The 12,905-nt window shown below is 36.4% G+C and overlaps 1 non-coding gene across 1 annotated transcript; it reads left to right on the forward strand.

The window, feature by feature from the left end:
- The first annotated feature begins 223 nt into the window (after window positions 1-223).
- LOC127683889 (U1 spliceosomal RNA) lies at window positions 224-381 on the forward strand. The gene has a single exon (XR_007977674.1). It is a non-coding gene; the product is annotated as a U1 spliceosomal RNA (small nuclear RNA).
- The last annotated feature ends 12,524 nt before the right edge of the window (window positions 382-12,905 follow it).

Genomic DNA, 12,905 nt, shown 5'->3' on the forward strand with positions numbered 1-12,905 from the left:
GGCAGTAAAAATTAAGAGAGGAAGGTACTGTAGAAGACTAAGGATTTCACAAGAGAGGGTGAAGTAAATGCGACACAGCATCCCCTAGGCATCAGAATTTTGAGGAATACTTTTTTGAGCAAAATTTCTTTTTTTCATTAGTGACTTTTGAGAAAAGATCCCAATAAGTTAGTGCCCAGGAGTCAAGGTTATGAGATGTGAGATAAATGAGAAGAGGATTGGGATACTTACCTGGCAGGGGAGATACCAGGATCACAAAGGTGGTTTTCCCAAGGCGAGGCTTATCCATTGCATTCCGGATGTGCTGACCCCTGTGATTTCCCCAAATGTGGGGTTTGGTATATAAACTTAGTGACAACATGCTATGGTGCCATGAGCTCATAATAGAAGGGTAGGCATATTGGATGCATGATCAATAAATAGAATTAGTAGCTAGAAGTCATTAGGAAAATAAGGTTATCTAAAGACAAAAGACACTGTTAGGTTTGAGCTATCAATGGAGAATGAATTCCCTGGAAATGGAAAGAATAACATTACCTTATGTGGTACTGAAAACAGTTTCAAACCCCAGTTCCATCGAATCCCATATGATGTTGTGGTTTATAAAGCATTCAGTGTTTCAGTCACTGTGTCTAAGTGAGTTCCAAGAACTTTTTTCTCTTAATTTCTTAAGATGTGGCTAACGTTCTCAGTCTATGGACTGCACTTTGAGAGCCACCAACTTAAGTGGTTAAGAAAAAGTGAGTTATGCATGAGTAGAGTAAAAGAGATAAGAAGGCACATTAAACTCAAATGAAAGAAAAATGTAAAATTTCGCTAAGAGCATTTTCTTTATTTCAGTGACAAGACTCACAATTTCCTTCTAAGGTTCTTATTTGTTACTCTTTGGGAAGATTCCTTTGTTTATGCCTGCAAAAATCACTATTTTGAGATTTACTGAAGACTGGAAATCAGGCTCCAAACAGACAAATTGGAGGAGATTACTGTATTTTCAGATGTTACTTAAAGCTACACATGTACAAACCTTAGTCCATACTGATAGGGCTTATAGTGTGGATATATAGATAGTCAGGCCCTATGAGATCTCTTTTGATGTTTGGGAAATTGTTCTTGAAGAGATCCCAGTAATTTACTGGAACATAAATGAATAAAATCTTTCTACAATGATCTTAAACCATTGTAACCCATCATGTTCTTCCAGATACCCACAGTATGAGTCTAATCTCATGTGAAACGTTTCCAAAGCATGAGCCAAAATAAACCTATCTAAAATAAGATTGGAGAATGTAGTTAAGAGTCAAAGCGGGTAGAGGGAACCTGGCCAGGAATGTGGTGCAAGAGGGAAAGAGAAAGAGGAGGAGAGAGAAATAAGGTGATTAAAGGAAGGCCTATGTGTTTTGAACTAGGTCAGGAGTTACTCAGGGTTCCTGAGTAATGTGGAGTACCGATGTGGGTCTTTGCATGTGAATCACCAGCTGAGGGTACATACACTTCAGCTGGATCTACCACATGTTGGGTGCCAGATGTAGGGTTGTGGGTCCCTCATCCACTCCACCACTGGGTACAACTGCTTGGGATGATGGGACATGGCGAGATGAGTGTGACTGTGCATACCCCAACCCACTGCACTCAAGGCATGTTCTGGGCTATAGGGACCTCCAAGGCACTGTTTAGGGTGGGAAAGCTTAGTCTGAGTTGCAAGACAACAGGAGCTGGCTCAGGGGTCCACTGGACTGTGAAAAGACTGGGGCCTTAGAATTCCCAGGCTCTCAGAAACCAAAGCAACACTTGAAATTGTAGAAGAGCTGAGAACAGAGTGGGGGCCCACAGACTGGATCTAGCCCATGGCTGGGGCTGGGGGAAGGGGAGCTCTGGCTGGTCCCAAGGGGAGAATACTTGACTTGACAGAGGCAGCAGGCTTGGTAGTGGTTGTGGCTGGGGGTGCCGAGAGGTCTTCTACAGGAGATTAGACAACAGCTCTGTAGGCGAAGGCCTTCTCCATTGCATCTCATGGCAGAGTGGATGAAAAGAGATAGTCTGGTTTCAAATCATTTATTGCCATGGTGCAAAGTAGATGTGTAAAACCATACCCCACTTCTCAGGGTGGGCTTGAGATTAAATACCTTTTTTAGGGAGGAATGTCTGGGAAGGAAAGCTTATTGGCTAAGCCTTCCAGGCTTCTTGGTACCTCATTAGAATGGAGATTTCTGTCTTGAAGCTACATTTTTTTTCTATTATCTTGGTCTGAGATGCTAGAGATGCCTCATCTACATGTGGATGGCTTGGGGTATTGTCCTTCCATGACAGGTGGACACAAATCTATGGGGGGGCTGCAGCTAATGACAGGGGCCTAGTGCCCTGGAGCAGGTGAAGCTCCTACCATCCCTTCAGGGTCTCCAGGGCCTGAACTCAACTGAGGACCAGGCTACCTCTCACAGTCACTGCCCCAGAAGTACCTTAGGTATCTCCTTATAATGACAGAATGTGACCAACATTGGGCTCTATTCTGTAGTTACTCCTTTGTCTAATGGTGATGGTTAGAAAGTATAGTTTGTGACTGACTATGAGACCGATGTGGTCCATAAGTCATTTAAAAAGGAGAGAGGAAGGAACAGACAAGAGCATGGAGATGTTTTATTCATATCTTTCTTTGACTGTGACATTTATATACATACATATATATGTATGTATATAGAACGTTCTTGCCCTACCTTCTTCTTTTATACCCCTACTCCCCCCACCCCGTGCTTACTTTCCCTCTCCCTAATCCCCTATCCCTCTTTATAACATTTCGTTTCATCTTCATTTGTGACCCACTGTGCATAACCAGAGCCCATAGCCATGCTTGGGTATGGGCGTGATCTCACACCCATTTATATAATGTAATACTACATATTCACAAAAGAGTAGTGACATTTGCATCATCATATATAGTTTTGAAAATGAAGGAGCCAGTGTATTGTACTGGGGCAATACAAAAAATTCTGAGGGTTGTCTCCCTGGGAATATCTCAACCTCAGTCCTGTGCACTATGGAATGAGAAAAGTACTCATTGCTCTAGGTAGTCAGGAGACATCCCAGCAACCCAAGGAAGTTATAGAATTTAGAAAAGAGCACACTTGGAAGGATAGCTGCAATTTATTGGGTCAAATGTCCTAGTAAAGAATATGCAAAAACAGTAAAAGGGGGATTATTTCATAGGAGGGGAAGATCGAGAATGGAAAAGAATCTGTGTTTCAAGGAGTTACCTTCTAATGGTCTCTGATACTTCAGACAGGTGAACTTCTCCATCTATATTGTTTTTGGTGAGATTCACCAAAAAATTTGTGTTTTTTCAGTTCTTTACAAAATTTTATTATCTTTAAAAAAATGTTTCATGTTTAACATTTCCTTAAGGTTGTGAGTTTAGAAAACTCAGTAGCTCATTTATAGTTTTCTATGATCTGAAATATAATCCAGGAGATTTGAATGTAAACTAAGAAATAGAATAAACATAACTCACTAAACTACCTATTTTCTACTACTTCTTTAAAATATATGATTTTAAAATGTAATATGCCATTTGAAAGTTCTAGACAGTTAACTGACTTACTGAAAATTGCTTTGAAAATATATCCTCTTCTAGGGTGGTTTTGTATAGTCTATGAGATGGTAATATATATTTTTATATTTGCTTCCCTTTAGTTTATCATCAATGTATCTTCATCAACTTTATCCTGGTTTATGGTCAGGCCTTATATATTGCATGCTTACAACCATGAGTTGAGTTTACAAAACTCTACCAGTTTTAAAGGTCAACATGTAAATTAACTAATTAGGGTAATGCAAATCACTATAGTGCTTGCTGTTACAAACCTCACACCTTTTAAATTCTTTCTGAATTAAATAATGAGCCATATTGTTAACAGAGCTAGCATAACATTAAAAAAAGATATTAAATACTTAGGCTGCCTAGATAAACAGAAAACTAATTTGCAGATATTTTACAATGATAAAATAATGCATAAAATTAGAAGCGTAAGATTTGCACAGTGCAATATTTACAAAATGGAAATGTAACCTTAGCCCAGAGAAGAACAGGAAATTATAAAATGGAGTTGAAAGGAGTCAAGAAAATAGAACCAAGTTTCCATGTGTCTAAAAAGCATCTCTGCTTCAGCTCTCTAAAACACTGCTTATTAAAACAATGACAAACTGACAATAAACAGCAATAAACCAGCCTAAGGAAAACAAAAATATACACTGTCTGAAGTATTCACATTTAGAAACTGTGGATTTCATAGGATTGGTTACTTTACATGAATGAATGAATGTTTGAATGCCCATTTATATTTAGAGATACAGTATTAGTTTAAAACAAAAGCAATTTTCTAAGCAAAATCTTATAGCTGTAGTTTATATATATAAATTCTTAAGTGATTTCAAGTTTTTCAAAAGATGGAGATTAAATTACTATTTTCAGATCATAGAAAATCAACTTTAATACAGATTTTGCAAGATAGTTTTATATGTGTAAGTTAACAGAGTAAATAAAACATGAACACCTATTTCTTTTTTATTGTTGTTGTTACACAGTGTATTGCTCAAATCCATTCTCAGCCTTATATCAGAATTTGAAATAAGAACCCCCTTTCTTTTTCTTCTTTGATGGTTGCAAAGAGGACAGATGTCCCAGTCTGAAAATAATAAATAATTACATTTTTATTTTGGTATTAAAGTGAACAGATCTCTAAAATATAAGTGTCATAATTTACTGTTTGATATCTGCCACTTGAAAATTTTCTGTAGAAATTTCATGCCTTTCAAGATCTTAAGTATTTATATATTTTAAAATACAGGGGGATACAAATAGCAAAGTAGAGGGTAACATGTAACGTACTAATTCATGCAGCAGCAGCCGCCCCTTTTGCTATCAGAGTCAGCTTATGTTCTCAGTTTGGGCGAGAGCTCGCGTGAGCACACTTCTCTTGTAAAAGGGACAGCTGCTACTGCATGCATTAATACATATTAAATGGCTCCAAAGCAAACACAATGCTATAAATTACTCGAGGTCTTCTGTTGACGTCATGAACTCTGAGAAGGCAGGGGCATCCATGAGATTTTTCCCCCTTCATGTGACATGATATTCCACCATCTTGTGCCTGCTGACTGGTCCAAACATATTATTCAGCATGCATTGTATGATCTGTATGGATTTGTGATAATGATCTTTGTGGATCTGTGCAGAAGGTACAGGTTCATGCCTTTTTGAAGTATAATTTGTGTATTTTAAGGTTCCCATTGTTCCTTCTTTGTTATGTTCCCTGATTCTCTGTATACACTAGTAGTAATAGAATTCTGAAAGACTGCTTAGAATTGCCTCACACTCTTAAGTAATTGTTGAAGAAAGGAAGCTCAAGAAGAAGAAAAGAAAAAGAAGAGAAATAAAATGAAGAGGAAATAGAATAGAACATGAAAGAAAAGTAAAGAAAGAGAAAGGAAGGAAACTATTATGAACAAAATTGGGATACCTTTAATTATTTTAATAGAATACACAAGCTTGGGAGATATGATTTCATTTCATTTTGTTTGTTTGTAAAAGAACACTTGAAAGCATCCTGGGATTTTAACCATCTTAATAATTTATATTGAAACTGTTTTTATACAAAATATTATGTTTTGTCAATGTATTTAAACTTATTTAAGTTGGATTTTTTTAATTTAAAAATTTACATAATTTAAATTTACAAGTAATTTAGGAACATTTTAAAGCCTCATTAAAATATTTCTCACTTATTCCTTTAAATGAAGAGCATATTAAGTCTTAGAAAAACCAAGTAACATTTCTCACTCATACTTTAAAAATAATTTTGATGCATATTACTTTCTAGTTTACTTAATAAATTTAATAAACGCACTCTGCAAATGTATTTGCAGAAGTAGGTAATGAGGTTGCTATTGTCCATCCCCCTTAAGCTAATCGGGTTGGATGATCTAATTGGCTTAGAGGAAGTTTTGTACCCTGGTAACCTTGGACACCTTAGATGAACTCAAACTTATGGTTCAAGGAGAAAAATAATTAACAATAAAAATGTTTCTTATTTAAAATAATTTATCACCCTTTCTCCCATTCAAAATTTTATATTTTCTTTTTCTTTTTTTCCTTTTTTCGCTTTTGAAAAAGCAATGAATAAATTAAGAATAATGTATTTGTTTTGAGAGCTTCATTCCAAAGACATCCATTCTAATAGGATGTGAAAGGTCTTGTGTAAGACATTGTAAAGCAGATCTGCAGATCTATAGCTCACACAGGTGTGAGGCTCCGTCCACTGAGGTAAGCAGAAATCTGTCTCCTCCCAGACAGGGCAAACCAGCTAATCCCCCCCCACCCCCAACGCACCCGCTCCTTTCCCCAGAAAACATGCAGAGGCTTCCTTGAGATTACAAACTTGTTACGATACAACCAAGTTATAAATGTCTTTAATATTTATTATATTATCATCCAACTATTTTGAGAACAATTTGAATGATATTTTAAATATGAAAACACAACTGATAGCTGCATCAAGCCCAGGCAACCTTACAGTATAAATCAGTTATGATGCTTAGGATGAGAAATGGTCATTACAATTCATTTTATCCAGTGTTCTTATCTCCCATGTGAGAAAACAGGCCCAGTGAGGTGAAACAATTTGATCAAAGGTCAAATTTTTCTAACTGAATATTCTCTTTCAATGTACCCCTCTTTATACTATTGTACTGTCTGGGATAAGACAAATAAATGAAAAGCCTTGTTTAGTGCTGTTTAAGGAAGCAAGGGCAATCCAATTGCCAGATATTTTTGGTTTTGTTTTTCATCATTATTATGCAACACAACCCATAAAAAGGAAATGGTCTGTCTGCACATAGTGACTCTGCACAAATAAATAACAGCCCATACTCTACGAAAAGTGAGTACTACCACAAAGACAGAGTTAATGTTACTACTTTCTTAAACAATATTCAACTACCAAGTAAGATGAGTTACTAGAAAACAATGATGAAATGAGACACCTACTTACATAAACTGAAAGCAACCCACAATTCTTTAAACAGTTGGCATAGACAGTGCAGAAGAAACTAGTTCCCATAAATTATATCTATTTTCATTTTGACCTAATTCTTAAATTAGTTTTGAAAGTCTCCCCAAAACATACTTTTTTATTATAACAAAATGTTTTTATTCACTCTTTACACCCCCCCAAGTTCCCTGTGTAACTCTTTGGAAAATTTAAAAACAGGTGAAATGTAAGAGTTTGGTCACAGTATACAGATTCTATAGAAAAGCTATCATAAGTATCAAGATCCGTGCAATCTGGGAGCATAAACCTGAGAGTTTAAATTTTTAAGAGACAGAAGTGAGCTCCATCACGATGGTGCAGAAAAGTTCTGTCCCACCAAACAAGCCGTAGTTATAAGAGGGGATTAGAGAGGATTTCAAGAAGAGGGAGATGTGGGGGCTGGGGGGACAGTACCCTGCAAGAAAAAAATCAACAAAGGGAGAGCCTGCCAGCTGTCCTGCTCCATTTCCTGCCTGTTTCTCCCCAGCTGTTCCCAGGAGACCCTAATGAGAATCCCCAAGGATACTGTTTGATTTGCTCCAAGAACTCTGTGCACTACTACCTGCTCCTTAATAATAGGAATGGAATTTCAGATAGGGAAAATTGGGGCAAGTAACTAATGCATGTGTAGTACTTTATGTGCATTTAGGTGAGTTGACTAAAAGGTAGAGAGATAAACTAAAACATTAGCGACCTTAAAAACTCCATATATTGTCTGAATTTCAGATAGTAAGTTCTTACTATTATACAAGTAAAATAAGAATAAATAACAATTTCTTGTCAAAGCAATTGGTTAGTACGTCCATAGAACCAATAAGACAAACAAGCAAAACCAGATAACACCTCTTTCCGCATATAAGAACTCATGTGGATAGAGTGTTTCTAGATCTTATTGGCTAATAGTCTGTGATTATTTTTGATTTGATTTCTGTAGAAACCAGTATTAAACGGTGCTCATTTAATCAATATTGAATATAATTGATCATTATTTTATGATATATATTTAATTACAGATTTTAAACTTCAAAATTGTTATCTTTAGGAATGTTATACATTCTTTCAGAAACAGCTGTTTCATCAGTTGAACAATGATGAATTTATACAACTTCTGCTTAAAATTTTTATACTTTTTTCTTGGAAATGTAACTGAAAAATATTCAATACAGTCTTCTCAGTATAGAAGAGATATCAGTCAGAACAGTCTGGGACAGAAAGTCTGTGCCTTTTAGCCTGTTTTTTAAATGTTGCACTCATATAATATGAGGGTATTAGAAGGTTCTTTTGGAACTGTGCATTTCCTTGCTGTTCTTGCAGATATTTATGGGGAAACTTTCCTGTATGACCTAGAAAACAGCTGGAGAGCCTACCTGTGGTGGAGTGATTTCATTATTCCATTTCTTTTTGCCGCACTGAACGTATCATAAGCATCTTCTATCAGGTATCTTCTACTCTCCATTCCTAAATTTTTTTAGGGATTTCCAGTGGTCAAATTTAGCTTGACTGATGTCTTTTGGCTCCAATGTCTGCTGCATGAGCTGTGTACCTTGATTTTTTCATATCAACGACTGGGCAATAAGCAATTCTGTGTAGATGACTGGCTGGTGAGTCTCAGGGATGCTTTTGCTTTGAAAGTTGTCAAAATCAAAATGGTTTTTCATTTTAACAAATTCAAAGTAGCAGAGAGAAAGAAAGATAGAAAGAAAGAAAGAAAGAAAGAAAGAAAGAAAGAAAGAAAGAAGGAAGGAAGGAAGGAAGGAAGGAAGGAAGGAAGGAAGGAAGGAAGGGAGAGAAATAGACAAAGCTGGGAAGTCATAAAACCAAGGATCTCAGGCGTTAGAGTGTACCTGGTAAGAACTGTCAAAACACAGAGTACTACCTCTGTTTCATAACCATGTCCACAATGACCACCTAAACTTACACTTTAAATACAAGGATATATGTCCACCATCTATTAAACCTTGGAATGATGCTACAGGACTAATACAAAGTCATGGACTTTCGTTTCAAAACCATTTATATAATATTCCACATTGTTGTCCTAAAATCAACAAAATTTAAAGCCAATGCTTTTATATATAAATACATACATACATACATATATACATATATTGCACAATATATATTATACATAGCTATGTTCATTCTTGTCTAATTCCTTTGCTGCTTAGAGAACCAATGTTTGCCAGTTAACTTATATAGTATTATGTCTTTATTTCAACAGACACAAAAAGAAAATTATCATGATGTCAGGTAGTACAATACACCATGTTCTTATCCGTAGTCCACGAGTACATTCAGACATTGAAGAAATTAATGCCCATTGGAGTGGAGTCCTTACCTTGTCACTTATAAGCCCCTTCTTCAACTTTATTCATATTTATACATTTTTTCCATGGTTGGAGTGTGAGTGATAAAATTAAGTGTTTTATTTGTATAGTATTTATGTATGTAGCATGTGATAATATTTTGTGGACGACAAAGAAAATTTCAAAATTATATTGCTCGGACACAGAGAAAAATTTGTTTATTTTGTTTGTTTTTTTTTTTTTTTTTGGTTTTGATACAATGCAAAAAAACCTAATCAGGTTACATAATTTTTAAAAGTTATTTGATCTAGGCAGGGAGCTTCAAAAATGAAATTGCAACTTTAAAGGATTTATTAGAATTTTAAACACAGTTACAAAATTAGCATTAGAGAGATGACTTAGTGTGTAAGAATACTTGTTATTATGGAGACAAAGTATGGGGCAGAGACTGAAGGAAAGGCCACCCAGAGACTGTCCTACCTGGGGATTCATCCTATAAACAGTCACCAAATACTGACAAAGAGTGCTTGCTGAAAGGAGCCTGTTACAGTTGCGTCTGGAGGGGCCCTGCCAGAGCCTTACAGATATAGAGGCAGATGCTAGAAGCCAACCATTGGACTGAGTGCAGGGTCCCCAATGGAGGAGTTAGAGAGAGGACTGGAAGAACTGAAGGGGTTTGTAGCCCCATGGGGAGAATGATGATGTCAGCCAACCAGACCCCCCAGGGCTCCCAGGGACTAAGCCATCATCCAAGGGGCACACATGGTTCCAGCCACCATTGTAGCAGAGGAATGCCTTGTTGGGCATCGGTGGGAGGAGAGGTCCTTGATCCTATGAAGGCTCAATAGATGCCCCAGCGTGGGGAAATTGCAGTAGGGTAAGTGGGAGTGGGTTGGGTGGAGGGGCATCTTCTTGGAGACAGGGGGTGGGAGGATGGGTAGGGGGTTTTCTGGGGGCAGCAGTGGGAAAGGGTATAACATTTGAAATGTAATTGAAGAATACATTCAATAAAAAATTTAAAAAAATGAGTACCTGTTGCTCTTGCAGAGGACCCAGGTTCTTTACCCCGCACCCACATGGTGGGTTAGAACCATCTGTATCTCTAGTTACAGGGCACCTAATGGCCTTTTCGGTCCTCTGTTGGTACCATGTATACCTGTAGTACACATACATACATATAGGCAAAACATGCACAGACATAAAGTAAATAATATGTCTCAAAATGAAAATATAATTACAAAATAATTACTTCAATTTAAACTGATTTTTACACCTCTGATTTAAAGATTACACTAGTCATGAACTGAGGGCCCTTGATACTTTCCATATTTACATATCATCTACAGGGGGGCCAGAATTAGATAACATTTATGTCAATGGAATTAGATTACTTTTATACCAGTATTACATATTGATACACTCATGTGAATTATAGCTTTGCATGTTATCTTCATGGAAGTTTTTAGAGCTGCACATAGGTGTTGGAATCCAGGAACTGTTACTGTTATTTGAAGTTTACAATGTAAAATGAGGCTGAGTTGGAGGTGTTGCTCCTTTAACATTCAGATAATGATGTCTTACACATTTCAAATTGCCGCAGAATCCTACTAGAACTTATGACAACTCATATGAGACTAGCCTTCTTATGATCTAGTAAATGAGAAAACATTCAAAGAGATGAAAAACTTGACCAAACATGATCGCCTTTAATCTCTGTAGACAAGGAAGGATTCATTCAGGTTGGTCACAGAGCCTTTAGTCTTAGCTCCCATATTAGTATTTTCTGAATACTTACGAGTAGTTGATCTCTAGCAAGAGCTACTACCATCCACAGTGTAATATACCTTCTGTATAGAGAACTGGGTGTTTAATCAATTTCTGCTTAAATTCAGTCAACCATTTGTCTATGTGTAGTTACCTATACAGCTATTCAACCTACACTTTCATAAATGTAGTAGGTTTTACTTGTTTGATCATCACAGTGTGTCCATCAATTCTGAAAGAAAACCTGTACCTATTAGAGGTCATTCATGTTCTGTCAGAATCCTGTCCTGAAAAACTTCTAGCTTAGTTTTTGTTTTGTCTTAAGACAGAATATAGCTTTGTAGTTCAGAATGGATTGCAGTTGCACTCTTCCTTGTTACCCTCTTAAGCACTGGTATTAGAGATCTGTCACCATCTTCCTCTGTCACCTTCCTAAGCTTTGGAAATACAGAGTATGTCCCCACATCCCTTAGCCTACTTTTCACCTTCATAATTTCCTTTACCTGAATTGGTCACATAGAATGAAATAATCTACTTTTATAATTTCCATTTCCCTTTTGCCTACAATTGGTTTTAATAATGTTACCGTATTTAATGAGTCACTGATATTGTAGCAGACACGTTACTTTTTTTCTCTAATATTCCATAATGTGGATATCCTATATTTTGTTTAACTGTTTATTAGTTGATTAACATTGAATTTATTCCACTGCTGTGAAGCATTCATGTGCAGTTTTAATGTGCAAATATTTTCATTGGGTGTGTATGTGGAAGGAGAAATATTTAGTTACCTGTTTAACTTGAATTAGTAGCAGTCCAGAGTAGCTACACCATTTCATATTCATTTTCATGGAGTATGAGGATTCCATTAGTCTACTTACATGTTACCTTTTATTATTATCCACTTTCTTTATTGGGGTTTGAAAAGATGCTCTTCTGAGAACTGTGTGTATATTCCTTAGACAATTAATACTGAGGATATTTTTAGGTGCTTTTGCGCATTGCTTCTGCAGATATGTCCAGTAAAACAATTTGCTCATATTTTAATTAGGCTATTTGTCTTTTAATTATTTGACTTGTCAGTCTTCTTTATGCATTCTCATTGTGAGTTGCCTCTCTATTTTGTAGTGCAGTGGATTGGACTTTTGGCTTTGTCTACATTTGAAGTACGCGACGCTAGTCTGTTTTGAGTCATTTGTCAGGTGCATGATTTGTAAATAGCTTTTGCAGTCTATGAGTTATGTTTTTATTTTCTTCAGGGTGTCCATTTTTATGGTTATTTATTTATTTAAAATTTACTATTTGTGTGTGTGTGTGTGTGTGTGTGTGTGTGTGTGTGTTATAAATCTGTGAATGCCAGATGCTTGCCTACCATGAAGCAAGTATAGAAGTCAAAGGAGAACTGGAGAAGTCAGTTTTCCCCTTTCAGGACTAAACCCCAGCTGTCAGCCATGCACAGGGAAGGCATTTACCTGCACTCATTATCTCATTGGCCCAAATGTTTCTATTTTTAGCATAATGAATTAAAATTTACCAACTTGTTTTTTTATTACATGTGTTCTTGTCATCATATTTAAGATACCTAGTTCAAAGGCATAAAGACTTACTTGAACGCCTCCTAAGTTTTATTGTTTTCTTCCTGTATACTTAATATTTATAATTTAACAAATAATCTTAAATGTTTACTTTGTAGAGAAATGCACAGCTTTGAAATGTCTTTCATTCTCAGTCATCAAAGGTCATGCATCCCTCACCT

Source organism: Apodemus sylvaticus, chromosome 4 (genome assembly GCF_947179515.1).
Source record: "Apodemus sylvaticus chromosome 4, mApoSyl1.1, whole genome shotgun sequence".
Taxonomy (NCBI): domain Eukaryota; kingdom Metazoa; phylum Chordata; class Mammalia; order Rodentia; family Muridae; genus Apodemus; species Apodemus sylvaticus.